Here is a 23,532-nt window from a genome sequence, read left to right on the forward strand (position 1 = left end):
CTGCCTAGCAAGATGCTGAGGTGCAGCTGTCTACGAGCAAGACAAAAAATAAACAAACAAACTCTCACCTGCATCAGTGAGGGAGGTTCTGTTGCCCAGCAAAAGGAAAGGATCCCAATTTCTGTTGATTAATCTAGCAATCAGAAGCAGCCATTGATATGAAAGGGCTGCAATGAATGGTTAAGCCAAGTGGGAGAGGAAAAATCCATCCGTCAGTTTGTTAATGAGATAGTAGAAGAATAAACAGGGGGAAACTCCCCAAAGAATAAGTCTGTGCTCGCTCACTATGGGCCTGATTCTGATCTCACTTTTATATTAGTGGAATGCTAGTGACTTCAATGGAGCTATACCTGTTTGCATTGGTGTAAAAAGATTCAGAATCAGGCCATATGGAAGTAATGCAATGGCACAACCAATGAAGATTTACCAAGAGCCAGATTCTGCCACACTTCCGCATGCTGAGCATTCCCTTTAACCCCTTCAATAGCTCCTGATTTCAGTGATTTTCTGCGCCAGCCTGACAGAACCTGGCCCTACGTGAACTGAAATGTTTTAAGCCCTTTTAGATAATAAGGGGTAACAAAAAGGCCAGAGTATCCCCTTGCCAGAAAAAGGATAATTGTTTTAATATAAAGAACAGGCTATTTTAATGGAGGCAAATCATTTTCTATGACAGGATCTTGACCCTGCCTTCATCCTGCACAGTTCCCCGGGAAATGCAATGTAGGCCCATAATCAGCACTTCTCTCTGGCCCCGATTCAGGAAACCTCCCTGTTCAGCAAAAGCATTTACGCATGTGAAGTACTGAGGCCAATGGGACTTAAGCACCTGCTTTGCTCATTGGGGGGGAATTAAGGACTTCCCTACATCGTTTGCTAAATAGGGGCTCTGTGCTGTGTAACCTAGCCACAGGGAGCTCTTAGGAACTTCAGATGTTTTAACTTTAACACTGTGGGCTCCCAATGGTTTTTTTCAATTAAATTTTTAACTTGCCTTTATTATTAACTTATCTGCTACTTCCCATAGGCCCTGACTCTGCAAATCGCTTAAGCACATGCTTAACTAGAGCAGACCTGTATTCATTTGGTAGCTACGTGGATATGACATGTATCATACCCAGTAGTGAATGTTTAGTATTTGCAATGCTTTAACAGATTTCACATATTGATCTAAACTTACCACCCAATTGGATTTTCATAAGAGAAAAGGGTTAAGAGTTGCCTATCTTTGTTTCTTTTGTTTTATGGTATGCGCTGTAATGGACTCTACTACTACATAAGCTTTTCTTGCGTAATTTTATTTATCTAGCGCACTGAGCCTGCCACGGGGGATTCACACCAAACTCCCCATCATGACAATGTGGTTGTGAATCCCAATGTGGAATCAGACCATAGTTTTTGTCAGTCATTTAGGGTTTCTCCCATTTAAGTCAATAGGATTTTTCCCATTGAGTTCATTAGGGTCAGGAACATTTCATTGCCTATTGAGAGCAAAATCAAACTTGCATTACTCAGATGAATGGGGCCATTGAAGTAACTAAAGTCAATGGAAGCAAGTGGTATTTGGCCCTACGTAGTTATTTACATTATAAATTTATTTATTTTTGTTACAATCCACCATTACAGATTGCAATGAAGGACAGCACTGTCTCATTAAAATATTAAACACAAATCACTTCAGGAAGATAAAGAAAAAAAATCAGAAAAGCTACAGTATAAGAGAAAAATAACATTCATTTTAATTCTGCATAATCTCTCCTGTGTACTTTAGAGGTTGTAATCTGGTTATAAAGATTGTTGATGAGTCAAACCCAATCTGTTTCAGAAGAGGATACCAAAGCTATTGAATATCAGTGAAATGCAATTTAAAGTCAATAGGATTGGCCATCTAATGACGATTAAGTATGCTATAAATTTAAATCTTTGAACTACTTGTTGAGATTTATTCAGGCAGACAAACAAAGATAACAAAAGTCTTTTGTGTGTTTGTCACTCATTTCCACTCCTCTGTTGTTGCAGTGTCAAATAATGTCAGTTATTTGAGGACAATTACTGTAATTTTAAATTCTCAACAAATTAAACTAGAAAGACTAGCAGTCCAAGGAGGACACTACCTATTTCTCTTCCACATTTTCTTTCCCTCCCTCCCCGCCACTCCCTTCCGTTTTACAAGTAAATTTTAAGTGACAGAGGCTGAATTTCACCCTGACTGTTGAGAGCATTGGCCCATTTAATTTTTTTTAACAAACTCATTTTCAATCCAGTAGAAGCTATGTCTCCCTATTTTTAATTAGGGAGCTGCATCTTGGGATTTAGTAAAGGTTTTAGCTAACTAAAAAACTTTTAGAAAGTGGTGGAAGAAGTTCTCCATTTCAAGCAGCTCCAATCTGCACAAGGAGTAATTATTTAAATTTGTGATTGCATGTGTTCATTTAGCGTTGGTACACCTACGTTTTTAAATCCTGCATTTAATGTGGTTATTAACTTTATTTTACTGAATTGGAATAAGGCATTTTAAAACAATGCCACAATACGAATGACTATTGAAGGGAAACTGGAAGCTAGATAAGGGAATACACAGTTGTTTTTATCTTCTTAATAAAAGAACATTAGTCCTTAGTTTAGAAATCTTGAAAATTAATTGAAGACAAAGAGATTGTCTACCTATAGTCTTAATTAATTAAAATGGGATCAGGGAAGTTATTCCATAAAAGAAACTTAAAGCCGGTCATCTACAGAAATGAAATTACCGCCCATTGTGCTTAAATTATGTTGAATGTTACATAATTTAGGGAGAAGGGAGCAAGATATTTTACATTTCATGAGATCTTTCCTTAAGATTTACTACAGCATCTAGAATTTCTGAGCAGTAATAAAGACAATGATCCATTGTGTACTTCTATTACTAATTATTCTGTAAAGATTGTCTGTTCCAAAAGATAATTAGAAAGGGTGAAATTTAATTCCATTAAACAGAACTCAACTGGGACATAATGAAATTTTGTTGTGAAGTAGTACGCTCACTTTGAAGGCAAATAAAAAAGCTCCTACATAGACGGAATTAATAATATTGTAAAAGCTCACACCTTTTTTGCACAAGCAGCATTTAAAAATCAATTGAATAAGATTGTGTTGAACTGGCAATGAGTTTATCAGTTCTCAGACATTTTTATAAAGAGGCACTCCCCCCCTCACTGCCTTTACTACAAGTAAATAATTAGTGCCAATGAAATGTGCCAGAAGTCAATGGAACAGGTATAGCACAGATAATCCCACTACAAGTGTTACCCACTGGTGAATGGGAGTTGCAGGTCCCTCTCAGTGCCCATCCACAGAGGATATGAGTTGTTAGTGACCCCAACTACAGAGCCTTGGCTCTTTAGCTACGTAGCAGCTCCCACTTTTAGCTCTGGTGATGTGTCAAACAAGACGCTGGCCATCACACATGCATTTCCCATACACCAACGTGGCTCACCTCTGGCCAGTGAGAGGGTCTTCAGGTTGGTTCCATTCTTTGGCTTCTTTGCTTAAACTCAAGGCTGCCCAGAGGGGGGGACAACTGGGGCAATTTGCCCCAGGCCCTGGGTCCCGCAGGGGCCCCCACGAGAGTTTTTCAGGGCCGCTGGAGCGGGGTCCTTCATTTGCTCCGGGGGCCCCGGAAAACTCTCACGGTGCCCGGGCCCCCAGAGCTTCTTCCGCTCCGAGTCTTCGGCGGCTGTTCGGCAGCAGGGGGTCCTTTCACTCCAGGACCCGCCGCCGAAGTGCCCTGAAGACCTGCGGCGGGGGGTCCTTCCGCTCTGGGACCCGCCGCCGAAGTGCTGGGTCTTCAGCGGCAATTCGGTGGCGGGGGTCTCCTGCCGCCGAAGACCCCAGGCCCCCTGAATCCTCTGGGCGGCCCTGCTTAAACTACCAACATGTCGGTGGTTGTTACAGTCATGATTTTGTGATCTGGACATTTCCCCATTAGGAATTGATCTGAGATCTTTAGCCGAACTTCTGTATTTGAATATTTAATGCAGGCTGCCAAATAGCTGTTAGTAATGAATAAGTCTGCGAGTCTGTCACGGAGGTCAAGGATTCCGTGACTTTCTGTGACCTCCGGGACTTCTGCAGCGGCCAGCTGCACCGGCCACTGTTGAGGCAGTCTCGTGCCACCACGCCCACCCCCTCAGCAGCAGCAGGAGTTTGGGTGTAGGAGGGGGCTCAGGGCTAGGAGTTGGGGCACAGGAGGGAGTGATGGCTCTCGGCGGCACTTACCTCGGGGGGCTCCCTGCCCCAGAAGCGGCAACATCCCCCTCGCTCAACTCCTAGGCAGAGGCGTGGCCAGGCAGCTCTACACGCTGCCTCTGCCTGCAGGCACCACCCCCACAGCTCTCATTGGCCGTGGCTCCCGGCCAATGGGAGCTGCAGAACCAGTGATCAGGGCGGAGGCAGCACGCAGAGCTGCCTGGCCATGCCTCCACCTAGGAACTGAGGGAGAGGAATATTACCGCTTGCAGGGAGGCGCGGAGCCAGGTAAGGAGCCTGCCAGCCTCACCAACTGCCCCCCCCCAGCACCAGCGAGTGTCCCAGGCCGCGCGCCGCTGCCCGCCCCCCCACCAGCAACCACCGCACCCCCGGGCCTGTGCCCCCAGACTTCCCCCCCACCAGCACCCGTGGTGCCCTTGGGCCGTGCCCCCCCCCGCAGAATTAGTCAGGAGTATATAGTACAAGTCATGGGCAGGTCACGGGCCATGAATTTTTGTTTATTGCCTGTGGCCTGTCCATGACTTTTGCTAAAAATACCCGTGACTAAAACATAGCCTTAGTAATGAATAAAAGGTGTGCTTGTAATAATGGTCAGTAATTGGGTGTAGGTCTTTCTTGTCTCATTTAAAGGTCACATGAGCCTGCTTAGCATCACAGAAAAGAATGTCAGGAATACTTTAGTAACCCATTTCTTTGAGGCAAACCACTAAACACAACACAGCGATAGGTAATACGGTTGGGAAACCACATGAATTTGTTTCAGCCAGGCTGCTTGAATCCATTGTACCAAGTTCAAACATTGTAGGTTTGCGTTTATCTGACTCAGACTTGGAGATATCATCACAGAGTGATGATGTTACATCACGTTGCGACAATGATTCACACCACCACAGAAGACTGCATGCCCCGGAAGCCCAACTCTGGGGGGGTGAGTGGGAGTAAGAGAAAAGAGTGCCTGGAAAAGTGACTGGCCTTGAGAAAGGAGAGAAAGAATCATTTTAAAAAATGTTCAGCTACGCCATCTGCAGTGCTCAACTTTAATAGCGTTGCCTGCATTAGCACAGAAGAATCAGGCTCCTGGGGGATATCACCAAAAGTGACTTCAGTAGGAGCATTGAACAAGAAATAGCTACAAAATCAGTTTCAGTGCAATCTATCTTAGGTATTTATATGGCTCCCATTACCACAGTACCTGAGCCCCTCAAAACCTTCAGTGCATTTATCCCCACAATACCCCTGGGAGGTAGGGAAATGCAAACATCCCCATTTTACAGATAGGGAACTGAGGCAGAGAGAGGTAAGTAACTTTCCTAAAGTCACACAATGCCTATGACAGAGCAGGGAATTGAACACTGGTCTCTCAAGTCTCAGACTAGTGCCCTGACTGCTGGACTATGCTTCTCAGCCAACTAACTTCCTTATTATATTCCTTGTTTTTTTATTTATTTTTCTTAAAGTAACCACCCTCATTGTCTTTCATTCACAACACACTGTATCCACACACAGGACCCCCCTGAACACAAGGTATCCGAAACAAAAAAAAGATGTCAAGGTCATTTTAAGAAGAATTTTAAGTGCTGTTGCTAAATTCCTAAAATTTAGAAGATTTACAGCGGATGCTGAGAACACATGCAGCTCTTCCTAGCTTTGTGGAACATTCCCATGAAGAGATTCTTAGCAAATGCAGCTTTGTGTACATTTCACAGAAATCTGCCAGCATTACTGACTTTTACCAGGTCTGAGCCCTGCACTAGACAGAAGTCACAAAAGAGGGGATTAGTGTGGTTACTCTCCGGCTGGCTGTCACATACATAGCTAATTAACTTCTGATTGGATCCTGTTAAATTTGTTTCCTTTAGAATGTTATCCATCCTCCCCCACCCCCCACCCCAAAAGAAAGAATATCTAGCACATGTTTAGAAAAAATAAAACAACATTTGTAGATGCAGGCCTGAACAAGAGTCATTTTACAATGTATGACAACAATGCATTCCCTCCTTACTTCCTTTTACAAGTCATTTGATTTCTTCCTTGAAATGGTCACAGCCACCACATCTAAATATGACCTGAAAATGTAAATTTAATATATATGTTCTCTGCTGAGATTTTTTTTTTAAAGAGTAGAATTTCTCAGTACACATGCTGGTACCTAACCTAATTCTCAGCTCAGTTCCACTGGGGTAAATTTGGAGTAACTCTACAGAAGTTAATGAAGTGACACACGGATGTTGAACAGGTGTAAGAAAGATCAGAATCAGCTCCACGATAGTTATACACTGGGGGCCTGAGACTTTACACCAGTGCTAAGAGGATAGAAAATGGTACCATTTCCGACCCACTTTGCATTGGTGTAAAGGATTACACAAGGTGCAAGGCAGCAGAGACTCAGGCCCATATATTTTCATTCACATCAGCAGTTTATACTGTATCACAGTGTTTCCCAAACTTGAGATGTCGCTTGTTTAGGGAAAGCCGCTGGCGGGCCGGGCCGGTTTGTTTACCTGCCGTGTCCGCAGGTCCGGCCGATCGCGGCTCCCACTGGCTGCGGTTCGCCGCTCCAGGCCAATGGGAGCTCCTGGAAGCAGTGGCCAGTATGTCCCTCAGCCCGCGCCACTTCCAGCAGCTCCCATTGGCCTGGAGCAGCGAACCCAGTAGCGTAGCTAGCGGGGTGCAGGGGAAGCAGCCGCTTCCCCTCAGCAAATTTGCCAAAAGTGGTGCCTTTCCAAAGGCGGCCGGAGGAGCGAGGGGGGGCACAGGCTGGCCGCCCACAGCACGGCCGGCAGCCATGGGGGGGCGGCGGGTGCGCGGCCGGAGAAGCGGGTTGGGGGGGGCGCAGGCTGGCAGCTGGCAGCTGCGGGGGGACGGCGGGCATGGCCGGAGGAGTGGGGGGGCGCAGCTTGGCGGCCGGCAGCCGCGGCCGGAGGAGCGAGCGGGGGGGAGGGGCTGTGTGGCCAGAGGAGCCAGCCAAGGGGGGAGGGCGCAGAGCGGCCAGAGGAGGAGCCCAGGGGGGCGTGACCAGAAGAGGAGCCAAGGGGGGGGGGCGCCTTTTTTAGGTTTGCTCCCCCTCCTCTTAGAAGCTGGCTATGCCACTGAGCGAACCGCGGCCAGTGGGAGCCGCGATCGGCCGGACCTGCGGACGCAGCAGATAAACAAACCGGCCCAGCCCGCCAGGGGCTTTCCCTAAACAAGTGGCATCCCAAGTTTGGGAAACACTGCTGTATCAGATAAATGTCAGCCTTAAGAGTTCTCAGTTAGGAGGGTAATTGAAAGCTAAAACCTTCTTTCCATATATAGAGCAACAATAACATCCACTCACTCTCTTGTACTATATTGTATATTCTTCCTTGTACTATATTGTTCAATAGATGGCTTGTTTCAACGGATGTAAATCTTGCATCATATATTCATAGATTTCTGGGCCAGAAAGGATCATTGCCATTGTCTTGTCTGGCTTCTTGTACAACACAGGCCACATAATTTCCCCAAAATAATTCTTAGAGCCAGGGGTGAAAGTAACTTAAAGGACTTACTGGTACGCCAGAGTCCTGAGCGGGGGTGTGGCCTCAACCAGAAGAGGCGGGGCCTTTCAAGATTTAAAGGCCCTGGGGCTCCGGCTGTGGCTGGGAGCCCCAGGGCCTTTAAATCACACTGGAGCTCCCAGCTGCAGAGGCGGCTGGGAGCTCTGGGGTTCAGGGGTGAATTAAAGGGCCTGGGGCTCCAGCCGCCGCAGAGCTCCGGGCCCTTTAAATCACCGTGAGAGCCCGGCTGCCGGAGCTCTGGCGACACTTTAAAGGGCCCGGGGCTCCCTGCAGCGGCGGCGCTTTAAAGGGCCTGGGGCTCCCTGGAGTGGCTGGAGTCCCGGGCCCTTTAAATCACCACCGCGGAAGCCGGTCCTGTCCGGCATGGCGAACTGGCTCTTGCCGGTACGCCGTACCGGACCGGACCAGCTTACTTTCACCTGTCCATAGAGCAGATCTCTTTAAAAAAATCCAATCTTCATCTGAAAATTTTCAGTGATAGAGAATCCACCACAAATATCGGTAAATTGTTCCAATGGTTAATTACTCTCACTGTTAAAAATATATTTCTAGTCTGAATTTGTCTAGCTTCCACCTCCTGCCTTTGATCATGTTATACCTTTCTCTACCAGTAAAAGAGCCCACTACTAAATATTTGTTCCCCATGTAAATACCTATAGACTGTAATCAAGTCAACTCTTAACCTTTTCTCTGTTACTCTAAATAGATTGCATTTTTTGAGTCTATTCCTATAAGGCATGTTTTCCAATCCTTTAATCATTTGTGCGGCTCTTCTCTGAGCTCTCTCCAATTTATCAACTTACTTCATGAATTGCGGGCCCCAGAACTGGACAAAGTATTCCAGCAGTGGATGCACCCGTGCCAAATACAGAGGTAAGATGGCCTCTCTACTTCTCTCCAGAGTTCCATGTTTATGCCTCCCTGGATCACATTAGCATTTTTGGCCACAGAGGCTCACAGGGAGCTCATGTTCAGCTGATTATCCACCACGGCCCCCAAATCTTTTTCAGAGTCACTGCTTCCCAGAATAGAGCCCCCCTTCCTGTAAGTATAGTCTCCATTCTTTATTCCTAGATCTATACATTTAGCCATATTAAAATGCATATGAATTGTTTGCACCCAGAGTAGTCTATATCAGTGACCTGTCCTCCATAGGCGCCGACTCCATGGGTGCTCCAGGGCTGGAGCACCCATAGGGAAAAATTAGTGGGTGCTCAGCACCCACCGGCAGCCAAGCTCCCCCAGTCCCCACCCCCCTTACCTTCTCCTCCCCCTCCCCGAGTGCGTCGCATCCCTGCTCCTCCCCCTCCCACCCAGCGCTTCCCGCCCCCCTGCCGCCTAACAGCTGTTTGGTGGCGCTTAGGACTTTCCGGGAGGGAGGGGGAGGAGCGGGAATGCTGCATACTTAGGGGAGGAGGCGGAGAAGAGGCAGGGGATTTGGGGCAAGGGGGTGGAATGGGGGCGGGGCTGGGGTGGGAAAAGGCAGGGTGGGGCAGGGACTTTGGGGAAGGGATGGAATGGGGGTGGGGCAAGGGCAGTGCAGGGGCGGGAAGAGGCGGTGCAGGGAGGGGGGCTGTTGGCGCCCATGCTGTCCTCTTCATTTATCTACCACTCTCCCTATTTTTGTGTCATCTGCCAACCAAAGCAGTGATGATTTTTTCTTCCAGATCATTGAAAAAAATGTTAAATAGTGTAGGGCTGAGAACCAATCCTTGCAGGACTCCACTGGAAATACACCACTCAGTGATGATTCCCCACTTACAATTACATTTTTAGACCAGTTTTTAATCCATATAATGTGTGCCATGTTAATCTGATACTGATCTAGTCTTTTTAATCAAAATGTCCTGCATTCCAAGTCTAATTCACACAAGTCTAAGTATATTACATCAACTCTATTACCTTTATCAACCAAACTTGGAATCGCATAAAAAAAAGAGACACCAAGTTAGTTTGACAGGATCTATTTACCATAAACTCATGTTGATTTGCATTAATTACATTACCCTCCTTAAATTCTTTATTAATCGAGTCCTGTATCAGTTGATCCATTATCTTCCCCAGGAGTGATGTCAAGCTGACAAGTCTATAAATTACCCAGGGCATTCCATTTACCTTTTTTTAAAATTGGCACAACTTTAGCTTTCTTCCAGGCTTCTGGAACTTCCCTAGTGTTCCAGGACTTGTTGAAAATCAATATTAGTGACCCAGTAAGCCCTTCAGCCAGCTCTTTTAAAACTTTTGGGTGTAAGTCATCTGGACTTCCTGCTTTAAAAACGTCTAATTTTAGTAGCTCCTGTTTAACATCCTCCAGGGATACCAATGGAATGAAAAGAGCGTTATCACTATATGATGAGATTATAGCATCTGTTTTTCCTCAAATAATGAACAAAAATATTTATTGAACACGTTTGCCTTTTCTACTTTCTTAGTGATAATTCTATCATTTCCATCTAAAAAAAAAATCTAGTAATGGACCAATACCATCGTCAGGATTCTTTTTGTTCCTAATATATATTTTTAAACTCCTTATTGTCCTTAACTCTGCTGGCCATAGACTTCTCCTTGAGTTACTTTGCTTCTCTTACCAATTTTCTACAATTCTTAACTTCTGATTTATATGATTTAGTATTAAATTCCCCTTTCCTCCACTTGTTGTATATATGTATTTTTTATTTTTATAGCTCCTTTCTCTTCCCCTCTAAACCATGTTGGCCTTATTCCTTGGTGGTGGGCTTGTGGCTTTTGGGGCCTCCAGTAAGGTGTTCTGAAATTATTCTCAATTATCTGATTAAATTCTTCCTCCCAGTTAATTTGGCTCATCGTTGTTTTCAGCTTTGTAAAACTGGCCCTATTACAGCACTAAGTATACTTCTGGTCTGGATTTTATTCCGTTTACACATTATAAATGTGATCAAGTCATGATCACTTGTACCTAAGTTACCATTAATTTTTCGTTCTGTGATCAATACCTCTTTATCTCTTAGCCGGAGGTCTAAAAGAATTCGCCCCTTTTGGTGGCAACACTTTTTGTGTTAGGAAATTTTTATGTCTAATGTTTAGAAATCCTAAGGCTGTTTTAGTATTGGCAGCATGAGACCTCCAGCATATGTCACTCAAATTGAAATCCCCCCATGATCACACAGATTTTTTTCCCCCACTTTATAGATAGATGTGCAAGGAAGCCATCATCCTGTTCCCCAGCATGATTTGCTGATCTGTAGCAGACACCAGCTAATATCCCATCTTGTGCATTATCTGTTAAGACATTGATCCATAAGCATTCAAGATGCTGCACATAATTGGATGGCACTTTGGCTGTAGCGCAGTTAGTCTAAACATTTTTAAAACAACAAGAAAGTAGAGCTAATCTTTTAAAATGTAATGCAAGTCATTAGAGCAGGTTGTAAAAAGGAAGCAACTTCAACTAGATCTACAACTCATTTTGTAAGTTTCTCTCTTTGAAAGATCATTATATGATTTTATTTTCCAACTGCACAGAGAAACCAGCAACACTCATCAATTTGTGTCTGATCTTCCGAAGTCCTCACCGCCTGCGGTGAAGTGCTGTGCACCCTCAATCTCTATTGAAGTGGTCAAGGGATGGATGGAGTATGGTTCTAACCCCTTTTACACCTTGATGACTCCACTTTACCAATTAGGTAGAGGAACAGAAGGGAACAATCTACCCCTCAGTCTGAGTCACCGCCGACAGTGCAAGTTGTCTTAAATGTATGTAGCAAATAAAACTCATTGAAGTCTCATTTCTGGGTATGTGAATACAGAATAAGGGACTACATAAAAATGCTTTACATGCCAACAAATTCAAGGCTACAGTTCAATTGCACGGAGAAGCTGTTCTGAGAATGCCCTTCACATGGATTAGGGTTCCCTAATTTTCCAAGGATTCCCTGAATCTGCTTTTATAGACTGAGAGATGCCAACCCCGCCTCCTTTGTGCTTCCCAAACCCCTCCCCTTCCTGCAGAGGCAATTTTCCAAGGCAAGAAGACCCTCAGAGTTTATGGATCTATCTTGTGTGCTTCTAATGCACTCATCACCTCTAAGGTTGGTACTTCCACAGACAGGTATGTTTTGACCCATAATAACGAAGCCAGTAATGAGAGACTTGGCTTTGTTTGTTTTTTTATTTTTTCCTATGTGGGCTATGTAGTTGTAGCCTACACTAAAAGAACTGAAATCCCATACCCTATAATGAAAAAAGAAGCTTGCCAAAGAGGAAACTATCCCTTTAAAGAACAAGAACAACCATTTCTTAGTGGCAGAGGTTTTTTTCCCCCTCCATTTCCGCCCCCCCGCTCCCTGCCTCCATTATTTTAAAGTCTTTCCCTATACAAACAGGAACGTTCACTGATCACCACCAGTATCTCTTTTCTTTTGATGTACATTAAGAAAATTAAAAGGAATATTCTTAGAAAGACATCTGTGCCTGGGGTGACTCACATTTGATCAATCCTTATGAACTGTGCTTTTCAGGGGATGTGCAATTATTTGCTCAGTTAGGCTTAAACTTTTTATTTATCTAATCGCCCCCCTGCAATGCTTTGATCTGAGCTTCCAAAACCTATTTTCCAACCACTTTAGCTACATATTTTAAGTCTTATGGTCTAATCAACTTCAGCCTGTAAAACACGCAATGTCTGCTTAATGCATCCTATTAGGAAATCAGGCTGCCACGTGGATTTTTTAGATCTCTCATTTTGCGACCCTGTGAGCCATTTGGAAGTGTCATTAATGTCATTATTCCAAGGGAGAAGGAGAGAGCTGGCAGCAGAGTGAGCCCTCTACACTGCTGTCAGCCTTGTCCTCCTAACATTTGCAGAGTGACTCAGAGGTGAATCACAGGTTTCTGCAGGTGTACGCTGGGGAGGGCTGGATGATTTCCATGTCACAGTGGTTGCAAATGTTTACTTCATTAGTTCATGGGGTTACTCAGCAGTTCTAGCAAACTCAATTTCTCGGTCTTACTGTATGGTAGTTAAAAAAAATAACAATAATTCAGGAGTACACCGCAGCTTTGAAATTAAAAAAAACAGCTGTCATTTTGTAATTAGAAAATGTCATGTTAATTTGAACAGTGTTGGAAGGAGAATAGATTTTTGTGTGTGGTCACTATGTTTCAGAATACACACGCATTGTGAACTATACCAGATTAATAGCCAATATGTCCTTTATCTAAGGGGGATTGGACTCTGGGATTTAAGGATTTTCTACCCATTAAAAATATTATCATGTTTGTAATAAGTCTTAGAGTCCTAATTAGAAACTTCAGCCTCAATTTCAAAGGATTCCTTGCAATCTTGAAGGGAAGATGTGCCAAAACCTTCAAGTACTGTAATAAATCCATGACCATCTAGAACTTCACACAGTGGTCACTTGGAACTTCATGGCATTAACAGGGACAGAGCTTAGATCATCCTGTTACATAAGTTCAGGATCCTATGACTTGAGCTAAAGAAGACACAATCTGCTCTGACTCTGACCAAAAGAGGGGCTAAAACACATTATACAATTCTGGGTCCATCCAACAGAAAGCAATGGTGTGTACATCTATGTGTACACACACACACACACAAACGGATGTGTACATCTATGCACGTGCAAGTGCACACACACACACACACACACACACACACACACACACAATGTAGCTTTTTTTCTGCTCCTGATGGAGACTAGATAAAAGGGCCATTTTCAAGGCAGCCACGCTATGTATTAATTGTTCATGACAGTACCGGTTGCCATCACATTTATTAATAGCCATCTTGTCATAGGAAAATAATAGTGTTGTGAGCTATACACTGATTAAGATTAGGTTAATTTTAGCTTTCTCAGAAGAGAGGAAGTTACTCAGGATTTTCCCAACTATTTATTATTCTGACAATTTAAGAAACCATTGCTCCATGGTTTTTACAGTTCCCTGAGGAGTTCAGGCTCCCAAAGAAGTTAGAAAGCCCCAGGCCCAACTTGCAAGGATGGACCACATGCTTGTATGTGGTTACAGTTCAGTCTCCACAACCCATTTCATCTTTGGTCATTGGACAGAGACTGCCAACAACAGTGCCATTTAGTGCCTCTTGATGTTATGACTTTTTTAAGAATACTGGTGGGTGAACCTCATCTGCTTGGTTTTAGATAAACACCCAGAAGTTTGGATTCTTCTCTACATTCTCTCTTGGGCCTGCAAAATTGGGCTGGAAAAGATCACAAAAACAGGCTGTGCCATGAGATTTCCAGTACTTCTCATTTCTGATTATGATGAAAATCCTACAAGAATTGCAGCATGCATAATAAAGTGGTGGAGAAAATACGTTATCCAAAAACTTACTTGAACCTCAGAACTGGTTTGGTTTGAGTTTGGGGCAAAGTATCAGCTTTGATTGTATCTAAACAGGTTCACTCATCCACATATACAATGTGGAAAACTCCCCGTAAGAACTGGAATGAGGCCACAAACTCATCTCATAAAGGTCACTGAACAGCTAACCTATGTCTATGACTCATCCCTCTATACTGAGCTAGGCTGGATATAAGTTCATGTAGCTCACAGAACTGATGGGAGATCTCTCTTTCCAAGCCCCTGTGCTATGCACTTCCTCCAGAGGAACACACCTAAGGGCACACAACTTGTACCTCTCAACTTTGTGATGATTTAACTATACCTAGTTGTGTTTCTGAATTACAACATGGACCCTACGTAACCGTTTCTTCTGTGTAGGTTTGGCACTGCCAGAGCCTGTGTGTTCATGAGCAGAAAGCTATCCTCACTGAGGGGAGGCCTGATGTTTGAGACACCTTTTAGACAGCTATAAGCATAGCAGGAATAGCACGTAGGAATTTTCAGGATGGAAAGTGACCTGATCTGCCTTCTTCCAAATCAGGGCTCAATTGTGCCTTTACGGTGGGACCTCTCAAGCTGCCCATACGCGACGAAGAGTCCCGTGGCACCTTATAGACTAACAGACGTATTGGAGCATAAGTTTTCGTGGGTGAATATCCACGCATGTGTCTGACCAAGTGGGTATTCATCCACGGAAGCTTATGCTCCAATACGTCTGTTAGTCTAGAAGGTGCCACAGGACTCTTTGTTGCTTTTTACAGATCCAGGCTAACACGGCTACACCTCTGATACTTAAGCTGCTCATACGTTACTCCTCCAAGTAGTGCAATGGACTCTCCCATCCATGACTGGCTAATTTGACTGCAGCTGCAGAAGGGGAGTGGCCATGGACCCACCTTCTTTCTGCACCTCCTTTGATTACCCTTTTGGGGTAACTAGTGCAGGGCAGCACAAGGACTGCAAGTGTGCTGGCCTCATTACCTTCTATTTCCCTAAACGGCATTCCATAAGCCACTTAGCTACCCATTTTCCTAGTCTATTCAAGCTATTTTGAATTTTCCAGTCCTCTGACCTTGTATTAACTTGTTCCCCACGGGATTTTGTCATCACCAAATGTTATCACTCTATTTCATGTTTCTACTTTAAGGTTATTAACATATAAAGTGAACAGAATCAGGCCTCCCAGTATTGCTCCTTGACCTATGCCACACTGTAAATCATCTCCAGCCGGGATGAACTTCCAACTGTTTCTGCTTACACGTATTCTGTATGTCAGATGTAAAACCTAGTTCTTCCTACACTCAAGCAACTGCCCGTCCTCATCTCCTTCATTATTACACTGTGCAGATTAGTCTTTTGCGTGGTTACCATTTAAAAAGATTCCCTAACTTGTGGAGCCAGATTCTGACCCCTGAGACTACTGTATATTTACACTGATGTAATTCTCCCCCCCGGCCCCGCTAAATACCAGCAATGGTAACAGAGTCAAGTTAGCTCCTCCTTATAATTTGAATGGATTGGTCTTTCTTGCACCCGATGGAACAAGAAACAAAGTAAGGTCATCACCCTGCTATTCTCTCTCAACCAATTAGTCCTGTTAAAATCAATGGGACTGCTTACATGAGTGATTGCTTGTCTTCGTTATGGGGAGATCAACACTGCTGCAATCGATGCAGCAGGGGTCAATTTAGTGAGTCTAGTGAAGACCTGCTAAATTGATGGCAGAGTGCTCTCCGGGACGACCCCGGTACTCCAGCTCCCCGAGAAGAGTAAGGGAAGTCGACTGGAGAGCGTCTCCCATCAATGTAGCACAGTGAAGACACCAGGGTAAGTCAACTTAAGCTACGTCGACTCTAACTACGTTATTCACGTAGCTGGAGTAACATAACTTAGGTCGACTTACCGCAGTATGGAAGACAAGCGCTTAGTAAGAACAATTAATGTAAATAAGGGTTGCCCCTGAAGATTATAAGAGTAAAAGGCCAGATAAACAAAGCAGTTTAGAGAGGCTATTTCAGATAAGGATGTAAAGAAATAGAAAAGTAAAAATGCTGGACAAAGCTCTGAACTCATCTACCTCTGGTCACAACTAACTCCAGACGCACAGGAGAAAAATGGCGTCAGCAGACTACGAAAGTTGAAAGCATTCGGTTTTATCCCAGATTTCCTCCCCATTGTTTTTCATTTTGTATCACAGTTTGTACAACCAACTCATATGCAAACAGAGAGGTCACTAGCAGCCACCCAACAGGAGAACAGAGCTCTGGCCAAGCTAGGCAATGCCAACCAGCACAGACTCTACACTACTGTTGATGGTTTACTCACCAGGGGTTGCACTTCCAGCACTTTTTTACAGCTAAGTTATAAACTCCTGAAAATAAGGGTATTGGGGCAGTTCATGGAAAAATAGAGTTGCTTAAAACAAACCACTCGAAGAACATTGTACAACTCACTGCCCCCAGGGTGCCCCTTAGTGGCGCCAAGTGGCATTGCAGCCACTCTGCCTCAGCTTCCCCACCACTCTCTTCTGCATATTCTCCAGTGATAGATATAACTTGGCCCTCAAGCTAAGCCATTTTAGAGAGTTCAATCGCTTTGGGATAATGGAGTCCTCCCGACAAAGTCCAACAAACTCAGAATCCAGCCCCGCTTTCTTGCAGGGGGGCCTCAGCTGCAACAGCCTCACTCAGCATCTACCAACAGGTGCCTGGGCTCTGGTCAACCCAATAATCTGGTCCAGGCCCACCCTCCGACAAAGGGCTCTGGGCCAGCTACAGTCCTGGGACAGCTCATGACTTTCACCCAGACTTCTTACTCCCAGGCAGGAGCAGTCTGTCTGCACTCCTTCCCAGTCAGCCCGTATTAACTGCTGGGCTTTCTTACTTGTAAGCCCAACATCCAGTCCAAGTGTCACTGAGCAGGGTTAATCAACCCATAAAGGGACAGGCTGCCCTGTTACAGGCCTCAGAATGGAAAAGTAGCTTTTCTACATACTAGAATACGGCTCCCCCGTTCCCATGACCAGCTTCAAGTCTGTAATTGTTATGGAGTCAGAGGGATTAGAGATGGAAAAGGCCACCTACTCCCTCACGAAGGCAGGATTTTCTTCTATGCTACTATGGGTTACACTGTGCCCCAGGCACCCTCAAGTTTGCCTAACGATCATTGCCCCACTCTGACCCTGCTTACTTTCAGGCAGGCAGCACCCAAAACGGGGCTAGGAGGGAGTAGGAACTGGTCTCCACAACCATACTGTAGCTGGCCTTTACTTAGGGACATATGGAGAGTTGGGAAGTAGCTCCTTGCTCTGCTCTCCCCACCTTGCATACCTGTCTCCATAGGGGCAGGCATGCTGCCTCCCTGAACTCCCCAGCATGCAGTGCAGTGTGTACCCATTGATGCGCCCGGTCATGAAATGCAGCCTGCTCCTCCCTCTGCAGGTGGTTGCCCGAGGGAAAAGGGTGAACGGCCCCACTTTCTTCCCTACTCCTTTGGGGTACACCACAAATTTTAGGAAGAGTAGGGCTAGAGCAGTATCTGGACTCCTATGAGGACACTGATTGAAAATCTGCCTGGACCTTAGTATTAATTATTATTTGTATTGCAGTAGTACCTAGCAGTCCCAGTTATGGGCCAGCAGCCCATGGTACTGGCTCTTGTACAAACAGAACAAAAAAGAAATTTCCTGCCCCATCCTCTTGTTCCGTGTTTGTACAGTGTCTAGCACAATAGTCAGGCTGTGCAAAGGGGTCTCAGGTCCACTGTCAAGCTAACGAGGTTTATTTATGAATAGTCCTCTGTAAGGTGTGGGTTGTTTCTAGCTTATCTGTCACTTCTGTCTCAGACGACAGAACGGCCTCGCCCAGGAATGATTGGATAAATGTCCACTTTCAGTCAAGAGCAACTTTTAAAAATGTGTTTCAAAGTATATATTTTTGAAGGTCGATTAAAAATGTGTTCATCAAGATAAGATCGTTAAATCGGTGCTGAGCAGAGACCTCGCCAATTCTTAAATGCAGACAAGTTAAAAACCACATTAGAAGGTAATCAAAGCATGAAGCTGATACGATCAGGACAGTAACTGTGCTGCATGTCACACAGAGCATTAACAACACGCTTTGAGATTTGTTTTCCTTAAAAACCATTAGCATATGTCATATTTATTAAAGTAAACTATAAAAAACTCATGGAAATCGGCATAAGTGATTATGAATCCATTTCTGCAATGAGTGTACTGCCTCCAGGGTAAATGAGCACTAAGGCTTAATACAGCTATAAATATCTTGTTTTTCTATGGGCTAATTAAAAATTATGTAGGTGTGCTTGGCATTTAACTTGGGGGAGTTGTTTCATCCCCCCCCCCCCCGCTAACAATTCCTTTTGGCAGCTTTTCACTTTATTTCATCACAGATCTTTGCCAAAACTTGAATCTACTCCTGTCAGATTAACTACCCCCATAAAATAAAGTGGCATTTCTTCTACGGAGTCTGATTGAAAGGATAAGCTTGAATGACACCCTTCTTAAATGGCTGGGTCTTCTCACAGGGCTTGGATTGGGAAATCAAGACTAACATTTTTGCAAGAGCTTTCATTAGCCAGTAATCAGGTTTTTAACTCAGTTATTTGAACAGTGCAAGAGATTATGTGACCTGAATGTCCACTGTCTTGCAACATGCATCATCATTTACCCCGTGCAGAACAGGTGAAAAATGCAACTGCTTTGGCAGTTGGGAATCAGACCCCCATATTTACATTTTTTTCTTGATTTCTGACTTTATTCATTAATCAGCCTGTGTTGCGCAAACTGATGAATTATTACTGCAATAATGCATAGAAGGTAATTAAAGCATGAAATAGAGTAGTTCCAACCATTTAACTATTAGTGTTTAATTAGCACATGCAACTTTTGAGCCTTATTTGTGAATCAAATAACTAAGTATAGGGAGTTTGGAAAACAAACAAAACAAAAACCTATCTATTATTGTAATGGCAAAAGGTGCTAATGGCTTGTGCATTTAGGGCTAATAATATGTAAGCGCCTAAGATGAAACTCTCCACTGAAAGAGTTAATGGGATTGTCTACACACACAAGTTGTACTGCTTTAATTATATTGGTATAGTTAAAATGATACAATCTTCCCCCTCTCGCCCCAGTATGGACACAGTTATGCTGCTATAAAGGTGCTTATGCCAGTATAGCTTATTCCAATACAGGAAGGAAACTAAGGGCTTGTCTACACTACCTGCCGGATCAGCGGGCAGCAATCGATCCAGCGAGGGTCGATTTATCTAGTCTAATATAGCGCTCTCCCGTCAACTCCGGTACTCCACCAGAATGAGGAGCGCGAGCGGAGTCGACGGGAGACCGTCTGCTGTCGACTTACTGCAGTGAAGATACCGCGGTAAAGTAGATCTAAATACGTCGACTTCAGCTACGCTATTCACATAGCTGAAGTTGTGTACCTTAGATCGACCCCGCGCAGTAGTGTAGACAAGCAATGTTTGGATCTGGAACTTGAATAGACTTAGGTTTAAGACGTAGGCAGTTGGCTATGAAGCCAGATGAGAACTCGAGCTGAGTTGCAGTTTGCATTCAGTGGCACCGAAATCTCATAGAACTGTTCTTGTTAGATTTCGGTTCAGAATTGCGGGATTTTTTCAGGATCAGCGAGATCCTGAGATCTCTCGGACATACTGTACCAAAATCTTGCACTAAGGGCTGTTCTTGCCACCCTCAGATGCAAAATTTAGCTCCAAACATTGCAACCAAGATGAAGTTGTGGCAAAGATAAAAACTACAATTTTAACTCTTGAAAATAATTTTCTTGAAACAAGTTTAAAATGCAGTAACTTTTTTTTTTTTAAAGGCTGTACAGTTGACTAACCACAATTAGCGTGCAATGGTAGATTGCATCCACAACCTGCTATCAGCAAGGCACTTCAACACTTCCAGTCATATTGACCATTATTGATTTTGCAAAGAAAATGAATGCTGTAAGAATAAACCAAAGTGAACTGAAAGTAACTACTATTCTATTCTATACAGGTTCTTGTACCACCCCGATCACTGAAATATCTGAATTCCTTAGTGCATTAAGTCATGTGACTCACATCCATCACGTGTGGTTTATTTTCTCTCATCTTCTCCCAAACTGCTATTATGGACCAGATTTTCATCTGCTCTAAAGTCAATGGAGCAATTATGATTTGCACCAGCTGAGGATCCGGCTCCGTGTATTTAAAATTAAACATCCCAACACCCCACCGAATGAGCCTCCGCAGTGACTGAACCACAAGTTGATTGAAAACTTCAACATTTATAAAAAAAAAGTCTTATTTAAGAATTCATCTTAACTCCCTCAATCATACTTGCATATGGAAAAAATGGAATGGTCTTACAGCCTTTACATTTATCCTGTATTAAAATCAACAGAATAGGTTACTGTTTATAGTTATCCTCTTAAAAACACTCAGTATTTCCAATAGTGATACCCAGACTAAAAGTTTCTGTACCTCAAGTTGCACAAATACATCCCTAATTGGTCAGCTTTTGAATTGTCTCTGCTTTTGAGAAAGAAATATTGAAAGAGCCAGAAATAGGACATATGATCAGGACTGAAGGTATTTTTTCATAATTGGATTAATTAGCATTATCACAAAAACTGAAGGAACAAAGCTACCAGTATGTGGAGCATTAATCACATCGCCAGTAATTAGTGTCAGAAAAGAGAAATACAAGACAAAACAAGGAAGTAAGCAATAATTCTAAAACCCACCCATGGTTTATAGGAAACACTGTCTAAGAAACAGACTCAGAAGTTACACAATTACATTTATTAAAACAGCTAAAGGGAGGAGTAGGATTGTCTAGGTCAGTTCAGCAGAGCATGGATGAAAAGGAAATACTCAAACTTCTGAACAAAAATGGGAAGCACTGTCGAAACCTGGCTTATCCATGACAGGCCAGGTGTAGAGTCATCAGTGGGCAATGTATAAAGAAGTGCATCATGTTCACATGTGGATGAGGGCTGTTGCTATAACTCATGTAATACGTTGCTCCTTGATGGCTCATGGCGAATGACACACAATCAAACAACAGCATACAATGCCAGGCATGAAACAAGACCGCATCCAGGGATCCACGCTTGGCAATCAGTGACACAAATGAAAATGGAAGCTGCTTACATAATGGACCACCTATGCTCAGCAGCCAAAGTTTGTGTGTCTTAGTGTCATCAACTTGGAAGTTCTAGAGTAACACAAAACTGGAGGACCTCACTGGCCATTTATGCAATCATCACATACATCACCAAACACTGGGACAGTTCCCACATTTGGAATATGAACAATGAACATGCACGATGATGTCCATGACAACTCCTGAGCATAGCAAAGCAAGCACGTGTGAGAGATGCCAAGAAGATATCCAGGTTGTCATCATAGAATCATACGACCAGACATGTCCAGAACCCCTATTATGCAATGAGTAAACAACATGTAGATAGTGAAATATGCATCAGGCATCACTGGCCTCTGAGTACAAGCCTCCAACACATCCCCATCCACAATCCATCCTATTCAGTGATGCTAACCCATACTCTTGGCAAATACTTAACACTTACCTGGACTGTATTTTGCTGTCATTTGTATCTCTGATATCAATATGCTTCCTGATGCAGAGGCTAAGTTGGCATGAAGGTTTCAAGTTGATAGGTGTGTTACTGGCAGTCGGTAGAGGTGGCTTTTGTCAAATCTCAGAACCTTCACAAACCTGCAATGAAATTATTTTATTCTTAACAATTAGCTAACACCTTTGTAGTACTAACTACAATTTCTCACTTAGTTCCTTATTTTGACATGCATATTTTCACCTCTAGTCAGGAAGTTTCCTAGTTTGAATTGTGTATTACATCTTAAGGAGAGGGCAATAATTAGCAATCAAAAGTAGGGGAGTTACCATTCTTTTTAATTCTCTGAATCCTTTCTAAACTTCTCCATGGAGTACAGGCATTATGGGATTCTGTTACAGATGATTTTAACTACAGCTGGTCAAACTATAGTGAAATGTGTGAATTTGAATTGTGACTAAATTACCTGAATCTTTTCTGTGCTCAAATACTTCACAGACTGGACGAAGGAAGGCTATTCATAGTTTGGATAAACAATTTTCAGCCCATAGGGTGGACACAAAGTGATCACTTTGACTCTTTGCTCTTCATTATTTGTAGTCTGTGAACAATCATTTAAGATTTCAATGCAAAATTTGGCTTCTCATCATTCAGGTCCTGCATCAGCAAAGTGCTTAACTACATGTTGCTGAATAGGGATGGGATTGCTCATGGATTGAAGTGTTTTGCTGAATCGGGGCCACAGTGATTTTATTCTAACAAAGAGCCTAAAAACCAGCCGTACAGTAAGATCTTTTCTTCACTTATGGTTCATTTGTTTGTTTTTAGTGTGACAGACCCAGACCAGTGGGGTACAGGAGTCTGGTAGAAGGCAAATATACTGGTCACTGGATGAGTAGTTTTCTGTTCCCTGAGTGACCAGAGCAGGGGCTGCACTAGAGTAATCGGGAACCTGCTAGAACCAGTTAAGGCAGGCAGGCTAATTAGGACACCTGGAGCCAATTAAGAAGAAGCTTCTAGAATCAATTAAGGCAGGCTAATCAAAATTAAAAAGGAGCTCACCCCAGTTTGTGTGGGGAGTGTGAGGAGCTGGGAGCAAGAGGCGCAAGGAGCTGAGAGTGAGAGGGTGTGCTGCTGGAGGACTGAGGAGCACAAGCGTTATCAGACACCAGGAGGAAGGTCCTGGGGTGAGAATAAGGAAGGTGTTTGGAGGAGGCCATGGGGAAGTAGCCCAGGGAGTTGTAGCTGTCATGCAGCTGTTACAGGAGGCACTATAGACAGCTGCAGTCCACAGGATCCTGGGCTGGAACCCGGAGTAGAGGGCGGGCCTGGGTTCCCCCCAAACCTCCCAATTGACCTGGACTGTGGGTTCTCCCAGAGGGGAAGGTCTCTGGGCTGTTCCCCAACCCACATGGTGAATCTCTGAAGCAAGAAAATCCGCCAATAAGCGCAGGACCCACCAAGATACAGGAGGAACTTTGTCACAGTAGATAACCACTTAGATTCAAATAGAAATTTGAAAGAAAACAGCCTGAGATACAATCAGTCTGGAAGCAATTAGCCAAATTATTCAATGGATTAATATAAATTACATTGTTTAATTAAAAGATCATATGAAATAACATTGGTTTCAATTAGAGCAGAAACATAATTCAAGCTGGCGAGGAGGCAAGGAAACCAAGTGATTTTCAGATGCCTTCGGGATCTCAGAAGTTCTTCCACACAAAGATGTTATATTCAATACACAGACACTAATA

General features: G+C 43.8%; 1 long non-coding RNA gene across 3 annotated transcripts in view; it reads right to left on the reverse strand.

The window, feature by feature from the left end:
* Positions 1-23,532, reverse strand: part of LOC135973482 (uncharacterized) — a 108,631-nt gene that overhangs the window by 9,724 nt on the left and 75,375 nt on the right. For 2 of the 3 annotated variants that reach the window (XR_010590324.1, XR_010590325.1), the window contains one exon: positions 21,770-21,918. This is a non-coding gene — a long non-coding RNA (uncharacterized LOC135973482). Of the gene's footprint in view, positions 1-21,004; positions 21,620-21,769; positions 21,919-23,532 lie in introns of those variants that run through there. The other variant, XR_010590326.1, reaches the window with a different exon arrangement.

This window comes from Chrysemys picta, chromosome 9 (genome assembly GCF_011386835.1).
Source record: "Chrysemys picta bellii isolate R12L10 chromosome 9, ASM1138683v2, whole genome shotgun sequence".
Lineage (NCBI taxonomy): Eukaryota > Metazoa > Chordata > Testudines > Emydidae > Chrysemys > Chrysemys picta.